Source organism: Phocoena phocoena, chromosome 19 (assembly GCF_963924675.1).
Source record: "Phocoena phocoena chromosome 19, mPhoPho1.1, whole genome shotgun sequence".
Taxonomy (NCBI): domain Eukaryota; kingdom Metazoa; phylum Chordata; class Mammalia; order Artiodactyla; family Phocoenidae; genus Phocoena; species Phocoena phocoena.
In genome coordinates, this window is record NC_089237.1 from 39,584,745 (window position 1) to 39,603,560 (window position 18,816).

At 77.0% G+C, this 18,816-nt stretch overlaps 18 non-coding genes across 18 annotated transcripts; all 18 read right to left on the minus strand.

Moving 5' to 3' along the window:
* Positions 1-767: 767 nt before the first annotated feature.
* On the minus strand, positions 768-886 carry LOC136139930 (5S ribosomal RNA). The gene has a single exon (XR_010657433.1). It is a non-coding gene; the product is annotated as a 5S ribosomal RNA (ribosomal RNA).
* Positions 887-1,787: 901 nt separating this feature from the next.
* LOC136139931 (5S ribosomal RNA) lies at positions 1,788-1,906 on the minus strand. The gene has a single exon (XR_010657434.1). It is a non-coding gene; the product is annotated as a 5S ribosomal RNA (ribosomal RNA).
* Positions 1,907-2,807: 901 nt separating this feature from the next.
* Positions 2,808-2,926, minus strand: LOC136139932 (5S ribosomal RNA). Its single transcript, XR_010657435.1, has one exon. It is a non-coding gene; the product is annotated as a 5S ribosomal RNA (ribosomal RNA).
* Positions 2,927-3,827: 901 nt separating this feature from the next.
* On the minus strand, positions 3,828-3,946 carry LOC136139934 (5S ribosomal RNA). Its single transcript, XR_010657437.1, has one exon. It is a non-coding gene; the product is annotated as a 5S ribosomal RNA (ribosomal RNA).
* A 924-nt stretch (positions 3,947-4,870) lies between these two features.
* Positions 4,871-4,989, minus strand: LOC136139935 (5S ribosomal RNA). The gene has a single exon (XR_010657438.1). It is a non-coding gene; the product is annotated as a 5S ribosomal RNA (ribosomal RNA).
* A 924-nt stretch (positions 4,990-5,913) lies between these two features.
* Positions 5,914-6,032, minus strand: LOC136139502 (5S ribosomal RNA). The gene has a single exon (XR_010657035.1). It is a non-coding gene; the product is annotated as a 5S ribosomal RNA (ribosomal RNA).
* Positions 6,033-6,933: 901 nt separating this feature from the next.
* LOC136139936 (5S ribosomal RNA) lies at positions 6,934-7,052 on the minus strand. The gene has a single exon (XR_010657439.1). It is a non-coding gene; the product is annotated as a 5S ribosomal RNA (ribosomal RNA).
* A 924-nt stretch (positions 7,053-7,976) lies between these two features.
* LOC136139937 (5S ribosomal RNA) lies at positions 7,977-8,095 on the minus strand. The gene has a single exon (XR_010657440.1). It is a non-coding gene; the product is annotated as a 5S ribosomal RNA (ribosomal RNA).
* Positions 8,096-9,019: 924 nt separating this feature from the next.
* Positions 9,020-9,138, minus strand: LOC136139938 (5S ribosomal RNA). The gene has a single exon (XR_010657441.1). It is a non-coding gene; the product is annotated as a 5S ribosomal RNA (ribosomal RNA).
* A 901-nt stretch (positions 9,139-10,039) lies between these two features.
* Positions 10,040-10,158, minus strand: LOC136139940 (5S ribosomal RNA). The gene has a single exon (XR_010657442.1). It is a non-coding gene; the product is annotated as a 5S ribosomal RNA (ribosomal RNA).
* A 901-nt stretch (positions 10,159-11,059) lies between these two features.
* Positions 11,060-11,178, minus strand: LOC136139941 (5S ribosomal RNA). Its single transcript, XR_010657443.1, has one exon. It is a non-coding gene; the product is annotated as a 5S ribosomal RNA (ribosomal RNA).
* A 901-nt stretch (positions 11,179-12,079) lies between these two features.
* On the minus strand, positions 12,080-12,198 carry LOC136139942 (5S ribosomal RNA). Its single transcript, XR_010657444.1, has one exon. It is a non-coding gene; the product is annotated as a 5S ribosomal RNA (ribosomal RNA).
* Positions 12,199-13,099: 901 nt separating this feature from the next.
* LOC136139943 (5S ribosomal RNA) lies at positions 13,100-13,218 on the minus strand. The gene has a single exon (XR_010657445.1). It is a non-coding gene; the product is annotated as a 5S ribosomal RNA (ribosomal RNA).
* A 924-nt stretch (positions 13,219-14,142) lies between these two features.
* On the minus strand, positions 14,143-14,261 carry LOC136139944 (5S ribosomal RNA). Its single transcript, XR_010657446.1, has one exon. It is a non-coding gene; the product is annotated as a 5S ribosomal RNA (ribosomal RNA).
* Positions 14,262-15,185: 924 nt separating this feature from the next.
* LOC136139946 (5S ribosomal RNA) lies at positions 15,186-15,304 on the minus strand. The gene has a single exon (XR_010657448.1). It is a non-coding gene; the product is annotated as a 5S ribosomal RNA (ribosomal RNA).
* Positions 15,305-16,205: 901 nt separating this feature from the next.
* On the minus strand, positions 16,206-16,324 carry LOC136139947 (5S ribosomal RNA). The gene has a single exon (XR_010657449.1). It is a non-coding gene; the product is annotated as a 5S ribosomal RNA (ribosomal RNA).
* Positions 16,325-17,248: 924 nt separating this feature from the next.
* On the minus strand, positions 17,249-17,367 carry LOC136139948 (5S ribosomal RNA). The gene has a single exon (XR_010657450.1). It is a non-coding gene; the product is annotated as a 5S ribosomal RNA (ribosomal RNA).
* A 924-nt stretch (positions 17,368-18,291) lies between these two features.
* LOC136139949 (5S ribosomal RNA) lies at positions 18,292-18,410 on the minus strand. Its single transcript, XR_010657451.1, has one exon. It is a non-coding gene; the product is annotated as a 5S ribosomal RNA (ribosomal RNA).
* Positions 18,411-18,816: the final 406 nt, after the last annotated feature.

Below are 18,816 nucleotides of genomic sequence, written 5' to 3' on the forward strand. Positions count from 1 at the left end.
TTGGCCACCACCTCCCAGCCGAGGGCCGGCGTGACCCAGCAAACCCTTCGGCGCTTGGCGCCCCGCCCAAGATCCCGCACGTCGCTCACAGGGACGTGGCCCCGGGGGCTTCGGGGCCCGGGGCCCGCGGTCCCTGGGGCATCGCCCCTGCCCGCCCACGCGGCGCTAGGCGCAGCCCGGCCGCAGCCCGGGCCGGCCCTGCTGCCCGACAGCAGCTGGCCCGAAGCCACTGGGAGCCACCATTGCGTCGCCACGGCCCCTCAGCCCCGGCAAGGCCACCCTTGCCCGCACACCACCCGCCGAGCTCAGGAGCCCGCCCCTGGTGGCCGGCAGGCCCGGGGAAGCGGCCCCGGCCCTCGATCCCGCTCCCGCACCCGGCCGCGGCGACACGGCGGAGGCGGGGCTTCTGCCGGAGGGAGCTGTGGCGGGACACACCGGCGCACAGGTGGCGGCAGCGGGGCTGGGCGCCAGTGGGGGCGGCCAGGTGCAGGTCGAGGGGCTCGCTGGCCGAAAGGACGGCAACCGGGCCCGCGGCGGATTCTGGGTCCGGGCCAGCCACCCCGGGAGCGTCCGGGGTGCGGCTGCCTTCCGGGGCCGCCTTCTGGCCGCCCGGCCGGCCGGGCCGGCGGGGAGCGGCCCCTCCGGCGCACGCGCGCCGTGGTGGGAGGGGCCTGAGGAGGTGGGGCCTGCAGCGGGGCCCGGCGGGGGCGGAGCCGGCGGCCACCGCCCGCGGGCGAGTAAAGGAGAAGGCGGAGCGGGAGGCAAAAAGCCTACAGCACCCGGTATTCCCAGGCGGTCTCCCATCCAAGTACTAACCAGGCCCGACCCTGCTTAGCTTCCGAGATCAGACGAGATCGGGCGCGTTCAGGGTGGTATGGCCGTAGACGGGGGCGGGGACCGCGGGCTGCCTCTTGAGGCCCAGTTGCGCTGGCGCTGGCGCCTTAGGGCCAGCCAGCCCGGCGGTCAGCCCGCCCAGGCAGGGGGAACGGACGTCTCGGGTATCGGGCGGTGGCGGAGGGTTTGGCCACCACCTCCCAGCCGAGGGCCGGCGTGACCCAGCAAACCCTTCGGCGCTTGGCGCCCCGCCCAAGATCCCGCACGTCGCTCACAGGGACGTGGCCCCGGGGGCTTCGGGGCCCGGGGCCCGCGGTCCCTGGGGCATCGCCCCTGCCCGCCCACGCGGCGCTAGGCGCAGCCCGGCCGCAGCCCGGGCCGGCCCTGCTGCCCGACAGCAGCTGGCCCGAAGCCACTGGGAGCCACCATTGCGTCGCCACGGCCCCTCAGCCCCGGCAAGGCCACCCTTGCCCGCACACCACCCGCCGAGCTCAGGAGCCCGCCCCTGGTGGCCGGCAGGCCCGGGGAAGCGGCCCCGGCCCTCGATCCCGCTCCCGCACCCGGCCGCGGCGACACGGCGGAGGCGGGGCTTCTGCCGGAGGGAGCTGTGGCGGGACACACCGGCGCACAGGTGGCGGCAGCGGGGCTGGGCGCCAGTGGGGGCGGCCAGGTGCAGGTCGAGGGGCTCGCTGGCCGAAAGGACGGCAACCGGGCCCGCGGCGGATTCTGGGTCCGGGCCAGCCACCCCGGGAGCGTCCGGGGTGCGGCTGCCTTCCGGGGCCGCCTTCTGGCCGCCCGGCCGGCCGGGCCGGCGGGGAGCGGCCCCTCCGGCGCACGCGCGCCGTGGTGGGAGGGGCCTGAGGAGGTGGGGCCTGCAGCGGGGCCCGGCGGGGGCGGAGCCGGCGGCCACCGCCCGCGGGCGAGTAAAGGAGAAGGCGGAGCGGGAGGCAAAAAGCCTACAGCACCCGGTATTCCCAGGCGGTCTCCCATCCAAGTACTAACCAGGCCCGACCCTGCTTAGCTTCCGAGATCAGACGAGATCGGGCGCGTTCAGGGTGGTATGGCCGTAGACGGGGGCGGGGACCGCGGGCTGCCTCTTGAGGCCCAGTTGCGCTGGCGCTGGCGCCTTAGGGCCAGCCAGCCCGGCGGTCAGCCCGCCCAGGCAGGGGGAACGGACGTCTCGGGTATCGGGCGGTGGCGGAGGGTTTGGCCACCACCTCCCAGCCGAGGGCCGGCGTGACCCAGCAAACCCTTCGGCGCTTGGCGCCCCGCCCAAGATCCCGCACGTCGCTCACAGGGACGTGGCCCCGGAGGCTTCGGGGCCCGGGGCCCGCGGTCCCTGGGGCATCGCCCCTGCCCGCCCACGCGGCGCTAGGCGCAGCCCGGCCGCAGCCCGGGCCGGCCCTGCTGCCCGACTGCAGCTGGCCCGAAGCCACTGGGAGCCACCATTGCGTCGCCACGGCCCCTCAGCCCCGGCAAGGCCACCCTTGCCCGCACACCACCCGCCGAGCTCAGGAGCCCGCCCCTGGTGGCCGGCAGGCCCGGGGAAGCGGCCCCGGCCCTCGATCCCGCTCCCGCACCCGGCCGCGGCGACACGGCGGAGGCGGGGCTTCTGCCGGAGGGAGCTGTGGCGGGACACACCGGCGCACAGGTGGCGGCAGCGGGGCTGGGCGCCAGTGGGGGCGGCCAGGTGCAGGTCGAGGGGCTCGCTGGCCGAAAGGACGGCAACCGGGCCCGCGGCGGATTCTGGGTCCGGGCCAGCCACCCCGGGAGCGTCCGGGGTGCGGCTGCCTTCCGGGGCCGCCTTCTGGCCGCCCGGCCGGCCGGGCCGGCGGGGAGCGGCCCCTCCGGCGCACGCGCGCCGTGGTGGGAGGGGCCTGAGGAGGTGGGGCCTGCAGCGGGGCCCGGCGGGGGCGGAGCCGGCGGCCACCGCCCGCGGGCGAGTAAAGGAGAAGGCGGAGCGGGAGGCAAAAAGCCTACAGCACCCGGTATTCCCAGGCGGTCTCCCATCCAAGTACTAACCAGGCCCGACCCTGCTTAGCTTCCGAGATCAGACGAGATCGGGCGCGTTCAGGGTGGTATGGCCGTAGACGGGGGCGGGGACCGCGGGCTGCCTCTTGAGGCCCAGTTGCGCTGGCGCTGGCGCCTTAGGGCCAGCCAGCCCGGCGGTCAGCCCGCCCAGGCAGGGGGAACGGACGTCTCGGGTATCGGGCGGTGGCGGAGGGTTTGGCCACCACCTCCCAGCCGAGGGCCGGCGTGACCCAGCAAACCCTTCGGCGCTTGGCGCCCCGCCCAAGATCCCGCACGTCGCTCACAGGGACGTGGCCCCGGGGGCTTCGGGGCCCGGGGCCCGCGGTCCCTGGGGCATCGCCCCTGCCCGCCCACGCGGCGCTAGGCGCAGCCCGGCCGCAGCCCGGGCCGGCCCTGCTGCCCGACAGCAGCTGGCCCGAAGCCACTGGGAGCCACCATTGCGTCGCCACGGCCCCTCAGCCCCGGCAAGGCCACCCTTGCCCGCACACCACCCGCCGAGCTCAGGAGCCCGCCCCTGGTGGCCGGCAGGCCCGGGGAAGCGGCCCCGGCCCTCGATCCCGCTCCCGCACCCGGCCGCGGCGACACGGCGGAGGCGGGGCTTCTGCCGGAGGGAGCTGTGGCGGGACACACCGGCGCACAGGTGGCGGCAGCGGGGCTGGGCGCCAGTGGGGGCGGCCAGGTGCAGGTCGAGGGGCTCGCTGGCCGAAAGGACGGCAACCGGGCCCGCGGCGGATTCTGGGTCCGGGCCAGCCACCCCGGGAGCGTCCGGGGTGCGGCTGCCTTCCGGGGCCGCCTTCTGGCCGCCCGGCCGGCCGGGCCGGCGGGGAGCGGCCCCTCCGGCGCACGCGCGCCGTGGTGGGAGGGGCCTGAGGAGGTGGGGCCTGCAGCGGGGCCCGGCGGGGGCGGAGCCGGCGGCCACCGCCCGCGGGCGAGTAAAGGAGAAGGCGGAGCGGGAGGCAAAAAGCCTACAGCACCCGGTATTCCCAGGCGGTCTCCCATCCAAGTACTAACCAGGCCCGACCCTGCTTAGCTTCCGAGATCAGACGAGATCGGGCGCGTTCAGGGTGGTATGGCCGTAGACGGGGGCGGGGACCGCGGGCTGCCTCTTGAGGCCCAGTTGCGCTGGCGCTGGCGCCTTAGGGCCAGCCAGCCCGGCGGTCAGCCCGCCCCGGCGGGACCCCGCCGCCCGCCCAGGCAGGGGGAACGGACGTCTCGGGTATCGGGCGGTGGCGGAGGGTTTGGCCACCACCTCCCAGCCGAGGGCCGGCGTGACCCAGCAAACCCTTCGGCGCTTGGCGCCCCGCCCAAGATCCCGCACGTCGCTCACAGGGACGTGGCCCCGGAGGCTTCGGGGCCCGGGGCCCGCGGTCCCTGGGGCATCGCCCCTGCCCGCCCACGCGGCGCTAGGCGCAGCCCGGCCGCAGCCCGGGCCGGCCCTGCTGCCCGACTGCAGCTGGCCCGAAGCCACTGGGAGCCACCATTGCGTCGCCACGGCCCCTCAGCCCCGGCAAGGCCACCCTTGCCCGCACACCACCCGCCGAGCTCAGGAGCCCGCCCCTGGTGGCCGGCAGGCCCGGGGAAGCGGCCCCGGCCCTCGATCCCGCTCCCGCACCCGGCCGCGGCGACACGGCGGAGGCGGGGCTTCTGCCGGAGGGAGCTGTGGCGGGACACACCGGCGCACAGGTGGCGGCAGCGGGGCTGGGCGCCAGTGGGGGCGGCCAGGTGCAGGTCGAGGGGCTCGCTGGCCGAAAGGACGGCAACCGGGCCCGCGGCGGATTCTGGGTCCGGGCCAGCCACCCCGGGAGCGTCCGGGGTGCGGCTGCCTTCCGGGGCCGCCTTCTGGCCGCCCGGCCGGCCGGGCCGGCGGGGAGCGGCCCCTCCGGCGCACGCGCGCCGTGGTGGGAGGGGCCTGAGGAGGTGGGGCCTGCAGCGGGGCCCGGCGGGGGCGGAGCCGGCGGCCACCGCCCGCGGGCGAGTAAAGGAGAAGGCGGAGCGGGAGGCAAAAAGCCTACAGCACCCGGTATTCCCAGGCGGTCTCCCATCCAAGTACTAACCAGGCCCGACCCTGCTTAGCTTCCGAGATCAGACGAGATCGGGCGCGTTCAGGGTGGTATGGCCGTAGACGGGGGCGGGGACCGCGGGCTGCCTCTTGAGGCCCAGTTGCGCTGGCGCTGGCGCCTTAGGGCCAGCCAGCCCGGCGGTCAGCCCGCCCCGGCGGGACCCCGCCGCCCGCCCAGGCAGGGGGAACGGACGTCTCGGGTATCGGGCGGTGGCGGAGGGTTTGGCCACCACCTCCCAGCCGAGGGCCGGCGTGACCCAGCAAACCCTTCGGCGCTTGGCGCCCCGCCCAAGATCCCGCACGTCGCTCACAGGGACGTGGCCCCGGGGGCTTCGGGGCCCGGGGCCCGCGGTCCCTGGGGCATCGCCCCTGCCCGCCCACGCGGCGCTAGGCGCAGCCCGGCCGCAGCCCGGGCCGGCCCTGCTGCCCGACAGCAGCTGGCCCGAAGCCACTGGGAGCCACCATTGCGTCGCCACGGCCCCTCAGCCCCGGCAAGGCCACCCTTGCCCGCACACCACCCGCCGAGCTCAGGAGCCCGCCCCTGGTGGCCGGCAGGCCCGGGGAAGCGGCCCCGGCCCTCGATCCCGCTCCCGCACCCGGCCGCGGCGACACGGCGGAGGCGGGGCTTCTGCCGGAGGGAGCTGTGGCGGGACACACCGGCGCACAGGTGGCGGCAGCGGGGCTGGGCGCCAGTGGGGGCGGCCAGGTGCAGGTCGAGGGGCTCGCTGGCCGAAAGGACGGCAACCGGGCCCGCGGCGGATTCTGGGTCCGGGCCAGCCACCCCGGGAGCGTCCGGGGTGCGGCTGCCTTCCGGGGCCGCCTTCTGGCCGCCCGGCCGGCCGGGCCGGCGGGGAGCGGCCCCTCCGGCGCACGCGCGCCGTGGTGGGAGGGGCCTGAGGAGGTGGGGCCTGCAGCGGGGCCCGGCGGGGGCGGAGCCGGCGGCCACCGCCCGCGGGCGAGTAAAGGAGAAGGCGGAGCGGGAGGCAAAAAGCCTACAGCACCCGGTATTCCCAGGCGGTCTCCCATCCAAGTACTAACCAGGCCCGACCCTGCTTAGCTTCCGAGATCAGACGAGATCGGGCGCGTTCAGGGTGGTATGTCCGTAGACGGGGGCGGGGACCGCGGGCTGCCTCTTGAGGCCCAGTTGCGCTGGCGCTGGCGCCTTAGGGCCAGCCAGCCCGGCGGTCAGCCCGCCCAGGCAGGGGGAACGGACGTCTCGGGTATCGGGCGGTGGCGGAGGGTTTGGCCACCACCTCCCAGCCGAGGGCCGGCGTGACCCAGCAAACCCTTCGGCGCTTGGCGCCCCGCCCAAGATCCCGCACGTCGCTCACAGGGACGTGGCCCCGGAGGCTTCGGGGCCCGGGGCCCGCGGTCCCTGGGGCATCGCCCCTGCCCGCCCACGCGGCGCTAGGCGCAGCCCGGCCGCAGCCCGGGCCGGCCCTGCTGCCCGACAGCAGCTGGCCCGAAGCCACTGGGAGCCACCATTGCGTCGCCACGGCCCCTCAGCCCCGGCAAGGCCACCCTTGCCCGCACACCACCCGCCGAGCTCAGGAGCCCGCCCCTGGTGGCCGGCAGGCCCGGGGAAGCGGCCCCGGCCCTCGATCCCGCTCCCGCACCCGGCCGCGGCGACACGGCGGAGGCGGGGCTTCTGCCGGAGGGAGCTGTGGCGGGACACACCGGCGCACAGGTGGCGGCAGCGGGGCTGGGCGCCAGTGGGGGCGGCCAGGTGCAGGTCGAGGGGCTCGCTGGCCGAAAGGACGGCAACCGGGCCCGCGGCGGATTCTGGGTCCGGGCCAGCCACCCCGGGAGCGTCCGGGGTGCGGCTGCCTTCCGGGGCCGCCTTCTGGCCGCCCGGCCGGCCGGGCCGGCGGGGAGCGGCCCCTCCGGCGCACGCGCGCCGTGGTGGGAGGGGCCTGAGGAGGTGGGGCCTGCAGCGGGGCCCGGCGGGGGCGGAGCCGGCGGCCACCGCCCGCGGGCGAGTAAAGGAGAAGGCGGAGCGGGAGGCAAAAAGCCTACAGCACCCGGTATTCCCAGGCGGTCTCCCATCCAAGTACTAACCAGGCCCGACCCTGCTTAGCTTCCGAGATCAGACGAGATCGGGCGCGTTCAGGGTGGTATGGCCGTAGACGGGGGCGGGGACCGCGGGCTGCCTCTTGAGGCCCAGTTGCGCTGGCGCTGGCGCCTTAGGGCCAGCCAGCCCGGCGGTCAGCCCGCCCCGGCGGGACCCCGCCGCCCGCCCAGGCAGGGGGAACGGACGTCTCGGGTATCGGGCGGTGGCGGAGGGTTTGGCCACCACCTCCCAGCCGAGGGCCGGCGTGACCCAGCAAACCCTTCGGCGCTTGGCGCCCCGCCCAAGATCCCGCACGTCGCTCACAGGGACGTGGCCCCGGAGGCTTCGGGGCCCGGGGCCCGCGGTCCCTGGGGCATCGCCCCTGCCCGCCCACGCGGCGCTAGGCGCAGCCCGGCCGCAGCCCGGGCCGGCCCTGCTGCCCGACTGCAGCTGGCCCGAAGCCACTGGGAGCCACCATTGCGTCGCCACGGCCCCTCAGCCCCGGCAAGGCCACCCTTGCCCGCACACCACCCGCCGAGCTCAGGAGCCCGCCCCTGGTGGCCGGCAGGCCCGGGGAAGCGGCCCCGGCCCTCGATCCCGCTCCCGCACCCGGCCGCGGCGACACGGCGGAGGCGGGGCTTCTGCCGGAGGGAGCTGTGGCGGGACACACCGGCGCACAGGTGGCGGCAGCGGGGCTGGGCGCCAGTGGGGGCGGCCAGGTGCAGGTCGAGGGGCTCGCTGGCCGAAAGGACGGCAACCGGGCCCGCGGCGGATTCTGGGTCCGGGCCAGCCACCCCGGGAGCGTCCGGGGTGCGGCTGCCTTCCGGGGCCGCCTTCTGGCCGCCCGGCCGGCCGGGCCGGCGGGGAGCGGCCCCTCCGGCGCACGCGCGCCGTGGTGGGAGGGGCCTGAGGAGGTGGGGCCTGCAGCGGGGCCCGGCGGGGGCGGAGCCGGCGGCCACCGCCCGCGGGCGAGTAAAGGAGAAGGCGGAGCGGGAGGCAAAAAGCCTACAGCACCCGGTATTCCCAGGCGGTCTCCCATCCAAGTACTAACCAGGCCCGACCCTGCTTAGCTTCCGAGATCAGACGAGATCGGGCGCGTTCAGGGTGGTATGGCCGTAGACGGGGGCGGGGACCGCGGGCTGCCTCTTGAGGCCCAGTTGCGCTGGCGCTGGCGCCTTAGGGCCAGCCAGCCCGGCGGTCAGCCCGCCCCGGCGGGACCCCGCCGCCCGCCCAGGCAGGGGGAACGGACGTCTCGGGTATCGGGCGGTGGCGGAGGGTTTGGCCACCACCTCCCAGCCGAGGGCCGGCGTGACCCAGCAAACCCTTCGGCGCTTGGCGCCCCGCCCAAGATCCCGCACGTCGCTCACAGGGACGTGGCCCCGGGGGCTTCGGGGCCCGGGGCCCGCGGTCCCTGGGGCATCGCCCCTGCCCGCCCACGCGGCGCTAGGCGCAGCCCGGCCGCAGCCCGGGCCGGCCCTGCTGCCCGACAGCAGCTGGCCCGAAGCCACTGGGAGCCACCATTGCGTCGCCACGGCCCCTCAGCCCCGGCAAGGCCACCCTTGCCCGCACACCACCCGCCGAGCTCAGGAGCCCGCCCCTGGTGGCCGGCAGGCCCGGGGAAGCGGCCCCGGCCCTCGATCCCGCTCCCGCACCCGGCCGCGGCGACACGGCGGAGGCGGGGCTTCTGCCGGAGGGAGCTGTGGCGGGACACACCGGCGCACAGGTGGCGGCAGCGGGGCTGGGCGCCAGTGGGGGCGGCCAGGTGCAGGTCGAGGGGCTCGCTGGCCGAAAGGACGGCAACCGGGCCCGCGGCGGATTCTGGGTCCGGGCCAGCCACCCCGGGAGCGTCCGGGGTGCGGCTGCCTTCCGGGGCCGCCTTCTGGCCGCCCGGCCGGCCGGGCCGGCGGGGAGCGGCCCCTCCGGCGCACGCGCGCCGTGGTGGGAGGGGCCTGAGGAGGTGGGGCCTGCAGCGGGGCCCGGCGGGGGCGGAGCCGGCGGCCACCGCCCGCGGGCGAGTAAAGGAGAAGGCGGAGCGGGAGGCAAAAAGCCTACAGCACCCGGTATTCCCAGGCGGTCTCCCATCCAAGTACTAACCAGGCCCGACCCTGCTTAGCTTCCGAGATCAGACGAGATCGGGCGCGTTCAGGGTGGTATGGCCGTAGACGGGGGCGGGGACCGCGGGCTGCCTCTTGAGGCCCAGTTGCGCTGGCGCTGGCGCCTTAGGGCCAGCCAGCCCGGCGGTCAGCCCGCCCAGGCAGGGGGAACGGACGTCTCGGGTATCGGGCGGTGGCGGAGGGTTTGGCCACCACCTCCCAGCCGAGGGCCGGCGTGACCCAGCAAACCCTTCGGCGCTTGGCGCCCCGCCCAAGATCCCGCACGTCGCTCACAGGGACGTGGCCCCGGGGGCTTCGGGGCCCGGGGCCCGCGGTCCCTGGGGCATCGCCCCTGCCCGCCCACGCGGCGCTAGGCGCAGCCCGGCCGCAGCCCGGGCCGGCCCTGCTGCCCGACAGCAGCTGGCCCGAAGCCACTGGGAGCCACCATTGCGTCGCCACGGCCCCTCAGCCCCGGCAAGGCCACCCTTGCCCGCACACCACCCGCCGAGCTCAGGAGCCCGCCCCTGGTGGCCGGCAGGCCCGGGGAAGCGGCCCCGGCCCTCGATCCCGCTCCCGCACCCGGCCGCGGCGACACGGCGGAGGCGGGGCTTCTGCCGGAGGGAGCTGTGGCGGGACACACCGGCGCACAGGTGGCGGCAGCGGGGCTGGGCGCCAGTGGGGGCGGCCAGGTGCAGGTCGAGGGGCTCGCTGGCCGAAAGGACGGCAACCGGGCCCGCGGCGGATTCTGGGTCCGGGCCAGCCACCCCGGGAGCGTCCGGGGTGCGGCTGCCTTCCGGGGCCGCCTTCTGGCCGCCCGGCCGGCCGGGCCGGCGGGGAGCGGCCCCTCCGGCGCACGCGCGCCGTGGTGGGAGGGGCCTGAGGAGGTGGGGCCTGCAGCGGGGCCCGGCGGGGGCGGAGCCGGCGGCCACCGCCCGCGGGCGAGTAAAGGAGAAGGCGGAGCGGGAGGCAAAAAGCCTACAGCACCCGGTATTCCCAGGCGGTCTCCCATCCAAGTACTAACCAGGCCCGACCCTGCTTAGCTTCCGAGATCAGACGAGATCGGGCGCGTTCAGGGTGGTATGGCCGTAGACGGGGGCGGGGACCGCGGGCTGCCTCTTGAGGCCCAGTTGCGCTGGCGCTGGCGCCTTAGGGCCAGCCAGCCCGGCGGTCAGCCCGCCCAGGCAGGGGGAACGGACGTCTCGGGTATCGGGCGGTGGCGGAGGGTTTGGCCACCACCTCCCAGCCGAGGGCCGGCGTGACCCAGCAAACCCTTCGGCGCTTGGCGCCCCGCCCAAGATCCCGCACGTCGCTCACAGGGACGTGGCCCCGGGGGCTTCGGGGCCCGGGGCCCGCGGTCCCTGGGGCATCGCCCCTGCCCGCCCACGCGGCGCTAGGCGCAGCCCGGCCGCAGCCCGGGCCGGCCCTGCTGCCCGACAGCAGCTGGCCCGAAGCCACTGGGAGCCACCATTGCGTCGCCACGGCCCCTCAGCCCCGGCAAGGCCACCCTTGCCCGCACACCACCCGCCGAGCTCAGGAGCCCGCCCCTGGTGGCCGGCAGGCCCGGGGAAGCGGCCCCGGCCCTCGATCCCGCTCCCGCACCCGGCCGCGGCGACACGGCGGAGGCGGGGCTTCTGCCGGAGGGAGCTGTGGCGGGACACACCGGCGCACAGGTGGCGGCAGCGGGGCTGGGCGCCAGTGGGGGCGGCCAGGTGCAGGTCGAGGGGCTCGCTGGCCGAAAGGACGGCAACCGGGCCCGCGGCGGATTCTGGGTCCGGGCCAGCCACCCCGGGAGCGTCCGGGGTGCGGCTGCCTTCCGGGGCCGCCTTCTGGCCGCCCGGCCGGCCGGGCCGGCGGGGAGCGGCCCCTCCGGCGCACGCGCGCCGTGGTGGGAGGGGCCTGAGGAGGTGGGGCCTGCAGCGGGGCCCGGCGGGGGCGGAGCCGGCGGCCACCGCCCGCGGGCGAGTAAAGGAGAAGGCGGAGCGGGAGGCAAAAAGCCTACAGCACCCGGTATTCCCAGGCGGTCTCCCATCCAAGTACTAACCAGGCCCGACCCTGCTTAGCTTCCGAGATCAGACGAGATCGGGCGCGTTCAGGGTGGTATGGCCGTAGACGGGGGCGGGGACCGCGGGCTGCCTCTTGAGGCCCAGTTGCGCTGGCGCTGGCGCCTTAGGGCCAGCCAGCCCGGCGGTCAGCCCGCCCAGGCAGGGGGAACGGACGTCTCGGGTATCGGGCGGTGGCGGAGGGTTTGGCCACCACCTCCCAGCCGAGGGCCGGCGTGACCCAGCAAACCCTTCGGCGCTTGGCGCCCCGCCCAAGATCCCGCACGTCGCTCACAGGGACGTGGCCCCGGAGGCTTCGGGGCCCGGGGCCCGCGGTCCCTGGGGCATCGCCCCTGCCCGCCCACGCGGCGCTAGGCGCAGCCCGGCCGCAGCCCGGGCCGGCCCTGCTGCCCGACTGCAGCTGGCCCGAAGCCACTGGGAGCCACCATTGCGTCGCCACGGCCCCTCAGCCCCGGCAAGGCCACCCTTGCCCGCACACCACCCGCCGAGCTCAGGAGCCCGCCCCTGGTGGCCGGCAGGCCCGGGGAAGCGGCCCCGGCCCTCGATCCCGCTCCCGCACCCGGCCGCGGCGACACGGCGGAGGCGGGGCTTCTGCCGGAGGGAGCTGTGGCGGGACACACCGGCGCACAGGTGGCGGCAGCGGGGCTGGGCGCCAGTGGGGGCGGCCAGGTGCAGGTCGAGGGGCTCGCTGGCCGAAAGGACGGCAACCGGGCCCGCGGCGGATTCTGGGTCCGGGCCAGCCACCCCGGGAGCGTCCGGGGTGCGGCTGCCTTCCGGGGCCGCCTTCTGGCCGCCCGGCCGGCCGGGCCGGCGGGGAGCGGCCCCTCCGGCGCACGCGCGCCGTGGTGGGAGGGGCCTGAGGAGGTGGGGCCTGCAGCGGGGCCCGGCGGGGGCGGAGCCGGCGGCCACCGCCCGCGGGCGAGTAAAGGAGAAGGCGGAGCGGGAGGCAAAAAGCCTACAGCACCCGGTATTCCCAGGCGGTCTCCCATCCAAGTACTAACCAGGCCCGACCCTGCTTAGCTTCCGAGATCAGACGAGATCGGGCGCGTTCAGGGTGGTATGGCCGTAGACGGGGGCGGGGACCGCGGGCTGCCTCTTGAGGCCCAGTTGCGCTGGCGCTGGCGCCTTAGGGCCAGCCAGCCCGGCGGTCAGCCCGCCCAGGCAGGGGGAACGGACGTCTCGGGTATCGGGCGGTGGCGGAGGGTTTGGCCACCACCTCCCAGCCGAGGGCCGGCGTGACCCAGCAAACCCTTCGGCGCTTGGCGCCCCGCCCAAGATCCCGCACGTCGCTCACAGGGACGTGGCCCCGGGGGCTTCGGGGCCCGGGGCCCGCGGTCCCTGGGGCATCGCCCCTGCCCGCCCACGCGGCGCTAGGCGCAGCCCGGCCGCAGCCCGGGCCGGCCCTGCTGCCCGACAGCAGCTGGCCCGAAGCCACTGGGAGCCACCATTGCGTCGCCACGGCCCCTCAGCCCCGGCAAGGCCACCCTTGCCCGCACACCACCCGCCGAGCTCAGGAGCCCGCCCCTGGTGGCCGGCAGGCCCGGGGAAGCGGCCCCGGCCCTCGATCCCGCTCCCGCACCCGGCCGCGGCGACACGGCGGAGGCGGGGCTTCTGCCGGAGGGAGCTGTGGCGGGACACACCGGCGCACAGGTGGCGGCAGCGGGGCTGGGCGCCAGTGGGGGCGGCCAGGTGCAGGTCGAGGGGCTCGCTGGCCGAAAGGACGGCAACCGGGCCCGCGGCGGATTCTGGGTCCGGGCCAGCCACCCCGGGAGCGTCCGGGGTGCGGCTGCCTTCCGGGGCCGCCTTCTGGCCGCCCGGCCGGCCGGGCCGGCGGGGAGCGGCCCCTCCGGCGCACGCGCGCCGTGGTGGGAGGGGCCTGAGGAGGTGGGGCCTGCAGCGGGGCCCGGCGGGGGCGGAGCCGGCGGCCACCGCCCGCGGGCGAGTAAAGGAGAAGGCGGAGCGGGAGGCAAAAAGCCTACAGCACCCGGTATTCCCAGGCGGTCTCCCATCCAAGTACTAACCAGGCCCGACCCTGCTTAGCTTCCGAGATCAGACGAGATCGGGCGCGTTCAGGGTGGTATGGCCGTAGACGGGGGCGGGGACCGCGGGCTGCCTCTTGAGGCCCAGTTGCGCTGGCGCTGGCGCCTTAGGGCCAGCCAGCCCGGCGGTCAGCCCGCCCCGGCGGGACCCCGCCGCCCGCCCAGGCAGGGGGAACGGACGTCTCGGGTATCGGGCGGTGGCGGAGGGTTTGGCCACCACCTCCCAGCCGAGGGCCGGCGTGACCCAGCAAACCCTTCGGCGCTTGGCGCCCCGCCCAAGATCCCGCACGTCGCTCACAGGGACGTGGCCCCGGAGGCTTCGGGGCCCGGGGCCCGCGGTCCCTGGGGCATCGCCCCTGCCCGCCCACGCGGCGCTAGGCGCAGCCCGGCCGCAGCCCGGGCCGGCCCTGCTGCCCGACTGCAGCTGGCCCGAAGCCACTGGGAGCCACCATTGCGTCGCCACGGCCCCTCAGCCCCGGCAAGGCCACCCTTGCCCGCACACCACCCGCCGAGCTCAGGAGCCCGCCCCTGGTGGCCGGCAGGCCCGGGGAAGCGGCCCCGGCCCTCGATCCCGCTCCCGCACCCGGCCGCGGCGACACGGCGGAGGCGGGGCTTCTGCCGGAGGGAGCTGTGGCGGGACACACCGGCGCACAGGTGGCGGCAGCGGGGCTGGGCGCCAGTGGGGGCGGCCAGGTGCAGGTCGAGGGGCTCGCTGGCCGAAAGGACGGCAACCGGGCCCGCGGCGGATTCTGGGTCCGGGCCAGCCACCCCGGGAGCGTCCGGGGTGCGGCTGCCTTCCGGGGCCGCCTTCTGGCCGCCCGGCCGGCCGGGCCGGCGGGGAGCGGCCCCTCCGGCGCACGCGCGCCGTGGTGGGAGGGGCCTGAGGAGGTGGGGCCTGCAGCGGGGCCCGGCGGGGGCGGAGCCGGCGGCCACCGCCCGCGGGCGAGTAAAGGAGAAGGCGGAGCGGGAGGCAAAAAGCCTACAGCACCCGGTATTCCCAGGCGGTCTCCCATCCAAGTACTAACCAGGCCCGACCCTGCTTAGCTTCCGAGATCAGACGAGATCGGGCGCGTTCAGGGTGGTATGGCCGTAGACGGGGGCGGGGACCGCGGGCTGCCTCTTGAGGCCCAGTTGCGCTGGCGCTGGCGCCTTAGGGCCAGCCAGCCCGGCGGTCAGCCCGCCCCGGCGGGACCCCGCCGCCCGCCCAGGCAGGGGGAACGGACGTCTCGGGTATCGGGCGGTGGCGGAGGGTTTGGCCACCACCTCCCAGCCGAGGGCCGGCGTGACCCAGCAAACCCTTCGGCGCTTGGCGCCCCGCCCAAGATCCCGCACGTCGCTCACAGGGACGTGGCCCCGGAGGCTTCGGGGCCCGGGGCCCGCGGTCCCTGGGGCATCGCCCCTGCCCGCCCACGCGGCGCTAGGCGCAGCCCGGCCGCAGCCCGGGCCGGCCCTGCTGCCCGACAGCAGCTGGCCCGAAGCCACTGGGAGCCACCATTGCGTCGCCACGGCCCCTCAGCCCCGGCAAGGCCACCCTTGCCCGCACACCACCCGCCGAGCTCAGGAGCCCGCCCCTGGTGGCCGGCAGGCCCGGGGAAGCGGCCCCGGCCCTCGATCCCGCTCCCGCACCCGGCCGCGGCGACACGGCGGAGGCGGGGCTTCTGCCGGAGGGAGCTGTGGCGGGACACACCGGCGCACAGGTGGCGGCAGCGGGGCTGGGCGCCAGTGGGGGCGGCCAGGTGCAGGTCGAGGGGCTCGCTGGCCGAAAGGACGGCAACCGGGCCCGCGGCGGATTCTGGGTCCGGGCCAGCCACCCCGGGAGCGTCCGGGGTGCGGCTGCCTTCCGGGGCCGCCTTCTGGCCGCCCGGCCGGCCGGGCCGGCGGGGAGCGGCCCCTCCGGCGCACGCGCGCCGTGGTGGGAGGGGCCTGAGGAGGTGGGGCCTGCAGCGGGGCCCGGCGGGGGCGGAGCCGGCGGCCACCGCCCGCGGGCGAGTAAAGGAGAAGGCGGAGCGGGAGGCAAAAAGCCTACAGCACCCGGTATTCCCAGGCGGTCTCCCATCCAAGTACTAACCAGGCCCGACCCTGCTTAGCTTCCGAGATCAGACGAGATCGGGCGCGTTCAGGGTGGTATGGCCGTAGACGGGGGCGGGGACCGCGGGCTGCCTCTTGAGGCCCAGTTGCGCTGGCGCTGGCGCCTTAGGGCCAGCCAGCCCGGCGGTCAGCCCGCCCAGGCAGGGGGAACGGACGTCTCGGGTATCGGGCGGTGGCGGAGGGTTTGGCCACCACCTCCCAGCCGAGGGCCGGCGTGACCCAGCAAACCCTTCGGCGCTTGGCGCCCCGCCCAAGATCCCGCACGTCGCTCACAGGGACGTGGCCCCGGAGGCTTCGGGGCCCGGGGCCCGCGGTCCCTGGGGCATCGCCCCTGCCCGCCCACGCGGCGCTAGGCGCAGCCCGGCCGCAGCCCGGGCCGGCCCTGCTGCCCGACAGCAGCTGGCCCGAAGCCACTGGGAGCCACCATTGCGTCGCCACGGCCCCTCAGCCCCGGCAAGGCCACCCTTGCCCGCACACCACCCGCCGAGCTCAGGAGCCCGCCCCTGGTGGCCGGCAGGCCCGGGGAAGCGGCCCCGGCCCTCGATCCCGCTCCCGCACCCGGCCGCGGCGACACGGCGGAGGCGGGGCTTCTGCCGGAGGGAGCTGTGGCGGGACACACCGGCGCACAGGTGGCGGCAGCGGGGCTGGGCGCCAGTGGGGGCGGCCAGGTGCAGGTCGAGGGGCTCGCTGGCCGAAAGGACGGCAACCGGGCCCGCGGCGGATTCTGGGTCCGGGCCAGCCACCCCGGGAGCGTCCGGGGTGCGGCTGCCTTCCGGGGCCGCCTTCTGGCCGCCCGGCCGGCCGGGCCGGCGGGGAGCGGCCCCTCCGGCGCACGCGCGCCGTGGTGGGAGGGGCCTGAGGAGGTGGGGCCTGCAGCGGGGCCCGGCGGGGGCGGAGCCGGCGGCCACCGCCCGCGGGCGAGTAAAGGAGAAGGCGGAGCGGGAGGCAAAAAGCCTACAGCACCCGGTATTCCCAGGCGGTCTCCCATCCAAGTACTAACCAGGCCCGACCCTGCTTAGCTTCCGAGATCAGACGAGATCGGGCGCGTTCAGGGTGGTATGGCCGTAGACGGGGGCGGGGACCGCGGGCTGCCTCTTGAGGCCCAGTTGCGCTGGCGCTGGCGCCTTAGGGCCAGCCAGCCCGGCGGTCAGCCCGCCCCGGCGGGACCCCGCCGCCCGCCCAGGCAGGGGGAACGGACGTCTCGGGTATCGGGCGGTGGCGGAGGGTTTGGCCACCACCTCCCAGCCGAGGGCCGGCGTGACCCAGCAAACCCTTCGGCGCTTGGCGCCCCGCCCAAGATCCCGCACGTCGCTCACAGGGACGTGGCCCCGGGGGCTTCGGGGCCCGGGGCCCGCGGTCCCTGGGGCATCGCCCCTGCCCGCCCACGCGGCGCTAGGCGCAGCCCGGCCGCAGCCCGGGCCGGCCCTGCTGCCCGACAGCAGCTGGCCCGAAGCCACTGGGAGCCACCATTGCGTCGCCACGGCCCCTCAGCCCCGGCAAGGCCACCCTTGCCCGCACACCACCCGCCGAGCTCAGGAGCCCGCCCCTGGTGGCCGGCAGGCCCGGGGAAGCGGCCCCGGCCCTCGATCCCGCTCCCGCACCCGGCCGCGGCGACACGGCGGAGGCGGGGCTTCTGCCGGAGGGAGCTGTGGCGGGACACACCGGCGCACAGGTGGCGGCAGCGGGGCTGGGCGCCAGTGGGGGCGGCCAGGTGCAGGTCGAGGGGCTCGCTGGCCGAAAGGACGGCAACCGGGCCCGCGGCGGATTCTGGGTCCGGGCCAGCCACCCCGGGAGCGTCCGGGGTGCGGCTGCCTTCCGGGGCCGCCTTCTGGCCGCCCGGCCGGCCGGGCCGGCGGGGAGCGGCCCCTCCGGCGCACGCGCGCCGTGGTGGGAGGGGCCTGAGGAGGTGGGGCCTGCAGCGGGGCCCGGCGGGGGCGGAGCCGGCGGCCACCGCCCGCGGGCGAGTAAAGGAGAAGGCGGAGCGGGAGGCAAAAAGCCTACAGCACCCGGTATTCCCAGGCGGTCTCCCATCCAAGTACTAACCAGGCCCGACCCTGCTTAGCTTCCGAGATCAGACGAGATCGGGCGCGTTCAGGGTGGTATGGCCGTAGACGGGGGCGGGGACCGCGGGCTGCCTCTTGAGGCCCAGTTGCGCTGGCGCTGGCGCCTTAGGGCCAGCCAGCCCGGCGGTCAGCCCGCCCCGGCGGGACCCCGCCGCCCGCCCAGGCAGGGGGAACGGACGTCTCGGGTATCGGGCGGTGGCGGAGGGTTTGGCCACCACCTCCCAGCCGAGGGCCGGCGTGACCCAGCAAACCCTTCGGCGCTTGGCGCCCCGCCCAAGATCCCGCACGTCGCTCACAGGGACGTGGCCCCGGAGGCTTCGGGGCCCGGGGCCCGCGGTCCCTGGGGCATCGCCCCTGCCCGCCCACGCGGCGCTAGGCGCAGCCCGGCCGCAGCCCGGGCCGGCCCTGCTGCCCGACTGCAGCTGGCCCGAAGCCACTGGGAGCCACCATTGCGTCGCCACGGCCCCTCAGCCCCGGCAAGGCCACCCTTGCCCGCACACCACCCGCCGAGCTCAGGAGCCCGCCCCTGGTGGCCGGCAGGCCCGGGGAAGCGGCCCCGGCCCTCGATCCCGCTCCCGCACCCGGCCGCGGCGACACGGCGGAGGCGGGGCTTCTGCCGGAGGGAGCTGTGGCGGGACACACCGGCGCACAGGTGGCGGCAGCGGGGCTGGGCGCCAGTGGGGGCGGCCAGGTGCAGGTCGAGGGGCTCGCTGGCCGAAAGGACGGCAACCGGGCCCGCGGCGGATTCTGGGTCCGGGCCAGCCACCCCGGGAGCGTCCGGGGTGCGGCTGCCTTCCGGGGCCGCCTTCTGGCCGCCCGGCCGGCCGGGCCGGCGGGGAGCGGCCCCTCCGGCGCACGCGCGCCGTGGTGGGAGGGGCCTGAGGAGGTGGGGCCTGCAGCGGGGCCCGGCGGGGGCGGAGCCGGCGGCCACCGCCCGCGGGCGAGTAAAGGAGAAGGCGGAGCGGGAGGCAAAAAGCCTACAGCACCCGGTATTCCCAGGCGGTCTCCCATCCAAGTACTAACCAGGCCCGACCCTGCTTAGCTTCCGAGATCAGACGAGATCGGGCGCGTTCAGGGTGGTATGGCCGTAGACGGGGGCGGGGACCGCGGGCTGCCTCTTGAGGCCCAGTTGCGCTGGCGCTGGCGCCTTAGGGCCAGCCAGCCCGGCGGTCAGCCCGCCCCGGCGGGACCCCGCCGCCCGCCCAGGCAGGGGGAACGGACGTCTCGGGTATCGGGCGGTGGCGGAGGGTTTGGCCACCACCTCCCAGCCGAGGGCCGGCGTGACCCAGCAAACCCTTCGGCGCTTGGCGCCCCGCCCAAGATCCCGCACGTCGCTCACAGGGACGTGGCCCCGGGGGCTTCGGGGCCCGGGGCCCGCGGTCCCTGGGGCATCGCCCCTGCCCGCCCACGCGGCGCTAGGCGCAGCCCGGCCGCAGCCCGGGCCGGCCCTGCTGCCCGACAGCAGCTGGCCCGAAGCCACTGGGAGCCACCATTGCGTC